The sequence below is a fragment of the Nipponia nippon genome, unplaced genomic scaffold, assembly GCF_047370975.1.
Source record: "Nipponia nippon isolate SJK-2023a ecotype South Korea unplaced genomic scaffold, ASM4737097v1 scaffold_1, whole genome shotgun sequence".
NCBI classification, from domain to species: Eukaryota; Metazoa; Chordata; class Aves; order Pelecaniformes; family Threskiornithidae; genus Nipponia; species Nipponia nippon.
In genome coordinates, this window is record NW_028262290.1 from 151,451,367 (window position 1) to 151,462,882 (window position 11,516).

Consider the following 11,516-nt stretch of genomic DNA (forward strand, 5'->3'; position numbering starts at 1 on the left):
CCGTACCTGGAATACTGTGGCCAGTTCTGGTCGCCACAATTCAAGAACCACGTGGACAGACTGGAGAGGGTCCAAAGGAGGGCCACAAAGATGATCAAAGGGCTGGAGAACCTGTCCTATGAGGAAAGAGGAGTTAGATATTTTCTCCCATTACAGTATTCCAGTATTTAAAGGGCAGCTACAAAGAGGACAGAGGCTGTCTCTTCACAAGGAGCCACATGGAGAAGACAAGGGGAAATGGGTACAAGTTGCACCAGGAGAAGTTTCATTGTGATATAAGAAAGGAATTTTTTACAGTGAGAACAATCATTCACTGGAAAAACCTCTCCAGGGACATGGTAGTGTCCCCATCACCAGAGGTTTTCAAGATGTGATTGGATGGGGTGCCAGATAATCTCATCTAGGCTCCCTTTCCCATGAAAGGCTGGACCAGATGATCTTTCGAGGTCCCTTCCCACCTGGGCTATTCTATGATTCTATGACATGTTTCACTGCTGTACTTTATGCTAGGGACCCCTTTCCTTCCTGACTTGGTCTTGCCATAGACCACATTCTTATCTTGCTCTTCAGACTGGTTCATCCACTGGTTTTTAATCCTGGGTTACCTTTACTGTGATCCCGTCTCCATTCCTAACTCTAGCCTGGCAAAATTACGTGAAACTGGCCTGCCTCAGTCTGCTCAGTGGACATGCAGAGGACTGATTACATCTCTCCAGTCCTCACTCAGCTGAGTTCCATATTTATTTATCTCAGGAATCTTCCAGATCTTTTCCCATGCCAATGTACCCAGGCTCTTTGGTACTTACTCCTCTATTTGTTATCCATCAGAGAATGCAGATGTCCCTTATCTCTCCAACAGTGCCTAACATCCTTCTGTTGCCAGCCAGATTCTCTTTGTGTTCTCAGTCCTTCTCAGGGCTGCTGTGTGCCCTGCCTGCTCTTGTGTGAAGCTTTGCTGTTCTTTTCATCTTTTGCATGACTCTTTATTTTACTTTTCCTGTCGTGACCTTCATTGCTCTTTTTCTCCCCATTCCACAGGCACTGTGGGTGTTCTCTTCTTTCCCCATAAGAGTTTTCTGTTTCTTGCCATTTGCAACACTACGCTTGTACGTTTTTTTGTCTTTTTCTTCTGTTGAAAAGATAAGACTTGTAGCCTACTAGAATTTTAAAACTGTATTTAGCACATCGGCAGACCTAAAGTGTAGGATAATGTAATGTTCAGAGCTTCAAGTTATGGGGTGGAGGGTGGTGGAAATAGTAATGTCCTATTTCAGTCTAACTCTGAAGGATTCTCATTTGTTCTTGAGTACGGAAATTACAGCTCCCAAACAGTAACTAATGATGTTCCCTAAATCGGCAACATATTTTTGGGCCAGTCTTGGTCCCATCTCCTTTGTGTAACGCAAGAGTAGGAGGAAGAAAAGCAGATGTGACTGCTGCCTAAAGTTATCCTTGAAATAAAAGTAGTTGAGGCTCATACAAAATAGAACCATGATTTTTCAGGCCTTGAATTTGTTGGAGCATGCCCCTGGATGTTGCACTCTCGTGATCCCTAGATGGCACAACAGCATAATAGCAACCTTCACCGAACAGCTAGAGCAGCCCTGAAGCTACTTTAACTTACTCCTTTGTCTGAATTGGGCCTTAGCGGTCGCATCCCCCCTTCAGCTTAAGTCTTGCTTTGAGAGCTCAGAAATAACTGAATTTTAACATCTTTAGTTTGGAACCTCTGTCTATTATTTTACATGTTGTAGGTTTCCTCTGAGCTTGTGTAAAAGGCCAAGTCTTGTAACTCTTTTAAGTGCTGTTTTTCCATAGCTGCACCAAAACTTGAAGGAAAATCAGTTTATCTAAGGGACAAAATTTTCTTTGTGATTACTAGGTTTAATGGAAAGAAAGAACAAACACCAAAATAAGCCTGATAAAGCTTTTTGTGCAACTCAGATCAAAGCGGTGAGGAATAATGCTGGCAATCTAAGGAAGGGCCAAAGAACAGCAGCTTCTAAAATATCAAGACAAAAATCAAAATCAAAGTTATTTTGCAGCACTATGTTTTGTGGTTTATTTTGTTTTAAAAAGTCTCCAACTAAAACTTGGTCATCTGATCACAGGAGACTGAAAAATAGCACTGAAAATGGATACGACATTATATATCTGTTCATTCTGCTACAGACTCTTTAAATCAATAGCCCTGGGAAAAATAAGCTAAAAATTCTTCCACGTCTGTAGGCATGCACAAATGTACAAAACAATCTCAAGAATCTACCCAGAGACTTTTTGCCAAAGTGTATCTCAGTAACCTTTGGATTTAACCCAATGATTCTTTTTAAACGATAAGTAAGGCGTTACATATGTTTTAGGCTATTTTGTTGCCTAATAGCTTTAAAGTCATTCTTCAGTTCTACATATGGTTTCACATTGTCAAGGACTGGCTCTAGATAGTGGAGTAGTATCTGGTACAAAGTCTTTTTAATATCTGTCTTGTAAAAAATTATGAAAAGCATATCTACTTTACTGTAATTATATCACGTCTTATTAACCCAAAATACCAATGAAACCTGCAATTGCTGAGGATCTTCTAACCTGTAATATAGTATTTTCTGGCCCCAATGCATCCTTGGTGTAATTAATAGATTTCACACAGTAAAACTCCTTTGACGAAATTATTAAAAATACCCTAATTTTCCAGTCTTTTCTTACAGCTAGCCATAACAAAAGGACCCTGTAAGCTCAAGAATAAGAACTCTGGCTTTAGGTTATGTCCCACTTTTTGTCACATTTCTTTTTTCCTCTTCTAGGTTCTTGCCCATCCATGCAGTACTGGCTTGGCACCAATACTAACTACAGCTGCTGAAGAACAGTTCGATGTCTAGGACAATTAGTGACTGAGAGAATGGCTGGAGCATTAGGACGTGGTCTTATTTCATAAGGAACTGGTATGCCATCAGTCACAAAAAACTGATTTCTGACTCAGATTGTAATGAAATCATATACCAGACCTTTTAATTCCAGCATTGACTGGTGAAATACTCTCTTCTGTGTTCATTTCTGTACTCTTCTGACATAGTAACTGTAGATTTACTGAAGGTGCTAGGAGTGCTGCAGCCCATCTCCTGTGCAAATATTGCCTGGTGCAATATGGGTGAAGCACACGTATTGATCATGGGTAACAGCTTTGAAACTTCCATTCCTCATCCCTGTTTCCACAGTGGTTGCTTTAATCCCTGCACCAAAGAACTGACCACTGAGTTGTAACTGGACTGGAGCTTTCTCATCCCCTCAGATTCTAATGTGAGCCCTGATGTCCACTCTCCTGTATTTAGCAGGACATAGTGGCACTATTTCAAATGTGAATGATAAAGAAAACTTTCATATGAGAGCCTTGCAGCTGTGTGGAAGTGGATGATGGTACCCAGGTGCATACCATAGTTACTTGGTTTGAAAACAAAACGTTAAAAAACAGTGAAGTATCTTCTGTGTATTTGCCACATGAGATACCTAGCACTAACTAATGCCAGAACACTTAGGTAGAGAGTGATAACTTCTGTGTGGTTAGGAGAAGTAGTGAGAATCAGCAGTAAGGCGTTAGCGACTACTGTTAGCCAACAAGTTATGTGAACTGATGCAAGTAGAGAGGCAGCAGTTTTTGTTTAGGCATGAAGCAATAATGATGATGAAGCTGTGCACAAAAATATTAGGTAGTTTCACCATCATTTATATCTCTTCAGACTTGTATCAAAGTGAACTATGAACTAAGTTCATATTGCTTGGAAGTACTTTACAAGACTGGTAGTAGTTTTATGCAAAGTACTTCACAAGCACTATGAACTCGCAACTGAGTTGAACTCAATTATTTTACACAAGATAGAGCTGAGCTCCCACATGCTCCTTTTGGCTGCTTTTTATAAAGCTTTAGCACAGACCTTTATTTCAGGTAGACTTAAGACATTCGCCAGAGAGGATAGTTATAAATGTTTCTGTCACAATGAAAAAAAAGCAGCTTAGCTGGGTTTACTTGGGTTTAGTCTCATTTACTTTTCTGAGCGAAAAGCCCTTCTCCCCACTGTTAACACATTTTTCTCATTACTTACTGGATATCATTTGATCAATCACTAGTTAACCTACTCACACTTCATTGAATTTCCTCATTTATCAAACAACACACCAAATAGGCTTGGGAGACTATTGAGCCAACATAAAATCAAATGGACTTTATTACTACAGTATTAATAGCTTAACATCTTGAAAAGAAAGGAAGAAAGTTTTTTAGCAATAATTCTCCTGGGGTTAAATAAAAAATGGAAGAAGAATCAGATGCTTTAAAAGTCTGTGAGTAAAGGGTTTGCTTTCTGGAAATCTTAAGAATATTCTTTTTTATGGGCCTTAAAACCCATATTAAACCTGTTAATGCTTCTTTGGAGGTATTAGATAAGATTAAATATTCTAAAAACCATGATAATTTCTGGTATAGTTTTACTATTGGGGCTCTATTGACTTGTGAATTTGCCTATAAACTGATTTGTTCCCCCTTCCTAACACTTCACATTAATAATGCTCAACAATTCATCAACACTTTTATTCTGTATACCAGCCTTAGAAGATTAGAGTCTTTTGTGTAAGTGTAATATTAGATCCTAGTAATATGTAAACGATATACTTATGTAATTCATGAAATATTACCTATATTTAAACTAAAAGTACTAATGAATTTTATACAGCATCCTAATTGTTTACGATTTCAATACCTTAAGTCAACCCTTCTTTTCAGCTCAAGTTCTTTGCAGCAACAAGTTCAGTGAATAGTTAAGAAAATCTGGGACCTGCAGATCAAATTGGCACAATCCTACATTCATATACTTACTTTATTGATATACTTGGATGTAAAATTGCAAAGAGTATGTTTTTTTCTTTAATGATACAATTTAAAAGAAAAAAGATAAATAAAATTTAGAAACAAAGAGCAATTTGTCAGCCCTTTTGCAGTCATCCAGACCAGTACAGGCATGAAGGACCTCATTTTCCAATAAACCTGTCAAGAAGATCAAAGCTTTCTTATATGTGCTTACAGAAGCCTTCTGTCTTGAAGCTGACTGATATTTGGACAGCATCTGATATGTACTTCAAACCATTGATTCATCATTGTACATGTTGCTTGCTAAATGAGCAACAGTATTCAATACTTCAGAATTTCAGAAATGTGTTATTTCAGCAAAATTTCCTTCCCATGCAGAGTAATGCCACGTTGAGATATCCCTTGGAGTTAATTGTTTCTTTAAATACTTCTGTGGCCTTTTTCTTTACTCAGTTAATACTGTCTTTTTATTCCCTTTACTTCAGCTCATCTCCATTATAGTAGGGTCCAGAATTCCTTTCCTTCTCTAAGGCTCTCCCCTTAAAGTTCTCACAGGGCTTTGTGGCAGGCTTCATGGGGAAATTGAGTTTGTACAGTCATGTATTGCAGTCCATCTCTAATAATTTTTGAACCTGCTGGCCAGTTTAAATCATATTTGACAGAGGAAGAAACTGTGTATATGCCAGTCTGCTTTTGCATGCATAATTCAAATGTCTAATCACAACCAGAGTTTTGCGAGCTCCTAGAGTGATATGCATGTATTTAAATATATTGACCTCTTACTAGCTTCATTAAAACAGAGAGACACCATATTAATATCCCTGCTGAAGAAAATCTTAAAAAAAATAAATGCACAAAGAAGTTCCACTGTGGAGACTCTGCTCCTGTCATTCCACTACATTCAGAATTTTAAGTTTTTCTTACTTACATTATTTTTCAACAAAGTGCCATCACTTTTGGGAGACATCTTTTTTTTGGCCCATCACCATGTTAACAGTTCATTTATCTGGTTAGGATCATACCCTGAGCTACCAAAGGGTATGCATAAAATGGATGCTTTCTCATATGCATTTCACCCCATTTGTGGAATTGGAGAAATCAGTAAGAAGCCTAGTTACATTACTTGAAGAAGTAAAATGTATTTTCTGACAAAGCTAATCTTATGATTTCAACTAATTATAATTTTAAATAACATAGAACAATAGACTAGAATTTAAACACATGTTGGAGAATAAGGTGCCTCCATAAATGGGTAGTTCTGGATGATTGGGAAAAGGAGGGTTTTCATGGTATCAGTGAAATATTTTCTTTGGTGTGAAAACAGAGCAAATATACAATTAGCAGAAACTGAAAAAAGCACAGGAATCTAGGCCACATGCAGATCGGTGAATGCTTTTGCTTGTTTATCTGGCATAGGCTTGCTGTGCTAATATCGCTTAGTAATGTCAGAAAGTGAGAACAGCCAGAGAGTGAAATGAAATGTCAGGCTGCTGCTGCTAACGATAGCAGATACCTAGGGAGGATTAGAGGAAACAGGTCAAGTATAGAGCGATCCTTGCATTGGTATACACGCTTAGCTTCTGGCCGGTGGTGAGTTAGGCATTTCTGAAGCTTGGTTTTGGATCTGGCTCGCAATGCTCATTAGCTACCAATGGACAGACACTCCATGAATTTGTGCAGTATTTTTAAAAGCCATTAATATTTTTAGCTTCTGTAACACCCAATGATTTCCATTTTGACTTAATTGGTAAATGGCTGATTGATTTTCTAACTTAGTGCCCCATTTCTTTCATTTTAGAAATGATGAATAATAATTTCCAACTCACATTCTCCAATCACTCCTAATTCTATACATTTATTGTATCTGTTGGATAAGAAGGATTCTGTTGTATTTTGGGGGAAACTACAAGCAAGTTCTTGACTTGAAGCAGTTCGATGCCTCTGGTTATCTTTGACACCTTTCTCTGCACCTTTCCTACTTTTTAATTCTTTCTGAAGTAGGACTGCCAGAGCTAGATGTAGTAGTCAAGGTGTGGGCATACCACCCACCCATACAGCAGGACAACGATGTTTTCTTTTGAATTTTAGTTTTCTTTGCTTATTATCCTCTGCTTATTTTTATTTTCATATTCCAGAAGTTTTTAACATTATTTACTTGGTACTAACTAAGGGCTAGTTCTCTTTGGAGAACTAACCACAATAACCTCCATTTTATCAGAAGAGGGAGGAGGAATTAACAGCAATTTAGAATCCATTTTTATATATATGTAATTGCATTTTATTTTCCCAATGTGCATTATTTTATACTTACAGAACTGATGGTGACCCCTCCCCAGGTATACCATATTTATCCACCTGTCCTTCAGTATTATATCTGTAATAGTTTCTACCAGTTTTCCCAATATGAAGGTCAGTCTTAGTGGTTTAGAGTTCCCAGGATCATCTTGGGAGCCCTTATGAAAGAATCGTGTTTCTCACATTTAATTTCCCTGGTACTGAGATTTTAGAACTATCGGGTCTAGTATTGCCGCATTTTGGAGCAGGGACTTGGAATTTGGCAGCAGAACCTCTCTGATATTAGTGATGTGAATTTGCTATTTTTATGACTGCCATCAAATTTTGGCCAAATAAGCCCCAGAAAAACAATTTCCATCTGTTCAGTAAATACCAATAGATTTCTCTTACCTATAAACTATCCAATTTTATTGTTTTAACTTCTACATGCAAATCTTGCATGGTTTATAATTTTCAGAAAGATTGTATTTATGTAGATGTAGAGTTCTCCATTGCCACACAGCTCCTATATATTTAGACTCTTATTCTGCTGCATCTTGCAGGTAGTGCGGTCATCGGATCCTTACAGCTGTTGCTATAGCTCTGCCTCCCTGCTGGCTAACAAAGAGGTCGCTTAGTCTGAGGACTCCAGAGCTCAGCAGAACGTCTAACGTTTCTGTTATGGTACGGAATGTTACTGTGGTGCTAAAACTAAGACTGTGGGTGATGTCTGAGATTCTCCTTGTTCAACCACTAATGTGTGGAGAACTTGCAGATGCAGTCTGACTGTTATACAAGTCTGCTGGGCAGCTGCATATTAAAGAACACAAAGAGAACTTGATTAGGAGGAGAAAACAAAAGTAGAATGGCTAAGGAAGAAGGAGGAACTCTGAGAGCCTGGAATTAATCCATAATTCTTGGAGTCAATGGGTGCATCTGCCATCATCAAATAGCTTTGAAAACAATGAAAAGGTATGTGACCTCTCCTCTGATTTCTCTGTGTAGCAGACAGCACAAAGTTACCAAGCAGTTGTCTGTGCTACCAATCTGAATGGTCCTAGTATTGTTCAGAGTCTGCGTGGGGTAAACGTATTTCCATATGATGAAATTTCTGGAGATGCAGAGCAGACAGAGTACATGCATATCGTCCTCTTTTTTTTTTTTTTAATGTTTGAGAAGTTATATTCATATTAAAGCAAAAGAAAAAGCAAGACACAAGGCCCAATTTTAAAGACATGCTAAAGTCGCAAGTTTCTTTTCTAGAAAGTGTTGTGTGTGCAGCCTTCATTTGGAGAACTTCGCAAGCGTGATGGAGTATGGGCCTTAAGTAGGTGGTCACTTAGTACTTTTTCTACAAGATCTGTGCAACCTTCAGTGCATGAAACACGATCCTCAGGGAATGAAGTTGTCTCTGATATTCCCAGATCATTTGTTTTCAGAATATGTAAACCGAATGTGCAGGGAATGAGGTAGAAAAATGCCTCAGAAAAAGAAAGGATTAAGGCAGCTGTATAGTCCCCCAATAGGACTGAATTTCTGTCTTCCTGTGTGACCCTGGCCCAGTTACTTCAATAAAATTTGGAAAAGTGGTGGAAGGTACAATTTGGAGATGTCACAACATGTAGTGGGACTTCCCACTCGTATGTGTAGGTGAAGGCAGTGGGAACCCTGATCAGAACACACAAAGTGCTAACACTGGAAAAATCGAAGCTCACCTTGGCCTTTCAAAATAGGTTGACACTACTGACTTTGCTCTCTCTATGCTCATGTATAAAATTACACCATCACCTCATCCATCATACAAAGTGTCTTTGAAAATGCATGAATGAATGTTTGTACAGGACTCACAGTGGTGACCGGCGTTGTAACGAAAGAGGAAAAAGCCATAAGGAAATAATAATCCATTTCCAAAGCATGATTTGAAAGTTGTGTCATGTATGTGAACAATTTGAAAAGAATGAAATTATCAATAGCTACTGGTTTAGGGATTCCCATTGTGTAAAGTGAAGATGTTTCAGGTACATGATAACTAATTAATTTTTCCACGAGACCTTAACACATGTAAAGCACAAAAAAGCAGGAATTAAAGTTATATGTGCAAACTTAGTTCTGGGATTTCCTAACCTGCAAGTATTTGACCATGCAAGAATAAATATTTAAATACAGTTTATATGCAAGTTCAATACTTACATTATAGTCTAGTCTAGTAATCTGCTCAGGATTATGCTCCTTGTTGTATTAATTACGAAATACGAATACATAGTCCATGTGTTTTTCAGCAGCTACCTTTTTTAAAGTGAGTCATCATATTCATCTATTTGCCTGGTTGTGTGATTTGTGTCTTAGAAAAGATACGGTATAATGAAGACAGAATGGATAAAATAAACATGCATTTGCAGAGTTTACATATTTTTGTATTTTAAAATCATTACATACTCTTATTTGCTCTTGCTTTACCCAATCTATTGTGTAAATGTTACTCTGATTTATTAAGGACATTATGACGGGATGGGGTTTCTCTTTGTTTATTCAGGGATGATTTCTCTGTCACTGGAGCTGGGCATTCTTAATGAAAATGATGTGCATGTCAAGGAGTGCTATTTAAATTTTCTGTTAATAAATTTATTGCACTATATTGTTGTGTCTTAAGCTTCGCCTTGAATTTATATTTGATCTAAGTAGGTTGGTTGTAATTGGAGAATTTTCTGTTAAAATACTTCCTCCCTTCCTCTCCTCCACATTTTAAGGCAGAATTCTCTTTGGGGCTTTATATATATATTAAGTCCGATTAATTGAAAAAAACCCTTTTTTTACAAGGTGAGAAGGAGGTTCCCTTTCCCCTGCCTGAGAGGACCACTTCTGGTTCTTCTTTGTATGCAATGTTAATACACCGCCTGTTGCCTGTGTGAAAACTGGTAGTATTGATGTTAGAAGCAACATACAGTCACACTTTGATCGTGGATTATTTTAATTAAAGCCTGAAGCTCCAGTAACAATAAGAACTTTAAATTACTCAGTAACTTTTTGACATCCTACATTATTAATTTCTTAATTGCGTGGCCCCAGCTGGGGTGGTCTGAAGCACCCGCTCCTGCTGCCGCGTATGCCTACACACAGGGTGCTGCACCCCGGCCGAGCCCTACGCCCTAGTGCCTGGGCTTCCTGTGCCTTGTCACACCACACAAACTAAACACACAGCGCAACGCACATCAAGTATCACTATTTTAGCCTTGCCTTGTTGAAAGCTGTTTCGTTGTACTAAATAAAGAGGCACATCCTCCGGAAAGGAACCCCCTTTTTCAGGTTCACTTGCCGTCCTAATTAGCACTGTAGTTATTTTTGCAGTGAGGGTTTGTAACCGTCACACGCGACGAGCCAGGCCGGGCTGAGGCGCGGCCCGCCTTCCCGCCCCGCCTGGCGGCGGCCGCTGAAGGGAGGCGGCGGACCGCGGTGAGGGAGGGCCGCCGGCTTCCCCCGCCCGCCCCGGCCCACAGCCGGGCGCAGCGGCGGGGCCGGCGGGGGCGAGGGCCCGCGGCCCCGCGGCTCGGCGGCCCCGCGGCTCGGCAGCCCCGCTCCGAGACCCCCGGTCAGGGCTGCCGCGCTTCACGGGAGGCTCCGGGCGCTGTCAGCGCCCCTCCGCCGCCCCCCTTCCTCTCCCCGCCTTCCTCTGGCAGTCCCGCACAGCCAGAAGTGTCCTGCTGGCCTACCTGGTCGTGTCTTCAGACCTGGAAGAGATTTCTCAACACTAATCATTAACTATTGTGCAGATTATATAGTAATTAGACTCCCTCAGACTCATGATGGAGGGCTTTGGGCCTCTCGGTGCTGTCCAGATGTTGGGACAATACAGTCCCTGCCAGCAAATTACAAAAACAGATGTGGGCTTCTCTGACAGGGAGAATTGGGATGGAAATTGCTGAAAGGCTGGTGGCTGCACCTGTGGCCGTCATATCATCCATGCCCAGAACCTGTCCCCTGTCAGGAGCCCCAGACAAAACGCCTTCTGCAGATCTGCGCTTCTTGGCCTTTTGGGTCTGGATCAGCTACGGCCTGAGAAGGCACCCAAACGCTCCAGACACTTCCCCGATGGAGGTGCTGCTGAGAGAGGGAGCAGGAACCTCTCGGCGTCCCGACCTGCTCCTTGAAATGGGGAAGCCAGAGCAGTTAGGAGGCATGTTGTTAATTACCCAGGGAATAGAATTCCCTGGATAGGTAAGTGTTGGGTCTCAGGTCTGGAACCTGCTTTGTGAAAGATCAGAGAACAGTTGCTTTTTATCTTGCTCGCCCCTAAAAATAGGAAAAGAGGCCTTTTCAAGTGAGGGGGGCATCAATATTGTTTTTACTGACTTCTGATTGTATTACTAATACAATGTTGTATTACTAATACAAT

At 40.1% G+C, this 11,516-nt stretch overlaps 1 long non-coding RNA gene across 5 annotated transcripts in view; it reads left to right on the forward strand.

Moving 5' to 3' along the window:
- LOC148057670 (uncharacterized) overlaps nucleotides 1-9,768 on the forward strand; it is a 35,035-nt gene extending 25,267 nt beyond the window's left edge. For 3 of the 5 annotated variants that reach the window (XR_015709145.1, XR_015709141.1, XR_015709144.1), the window contains one exon: nucleotides 2,799-9,768. This is a non-coding gene — a long non-coding RNA (uncharacterized LOC148057670). The remainder of the gene's footprint in view (nucleotides 1-2,798) is intronic. The other 2 variants (XR_015709143.1, XR_015709147.1) reach the window with 2 other exon arrangements.
- Nucleotides 9,769-11,516: the final 1,748 nt, after the last annotated feature.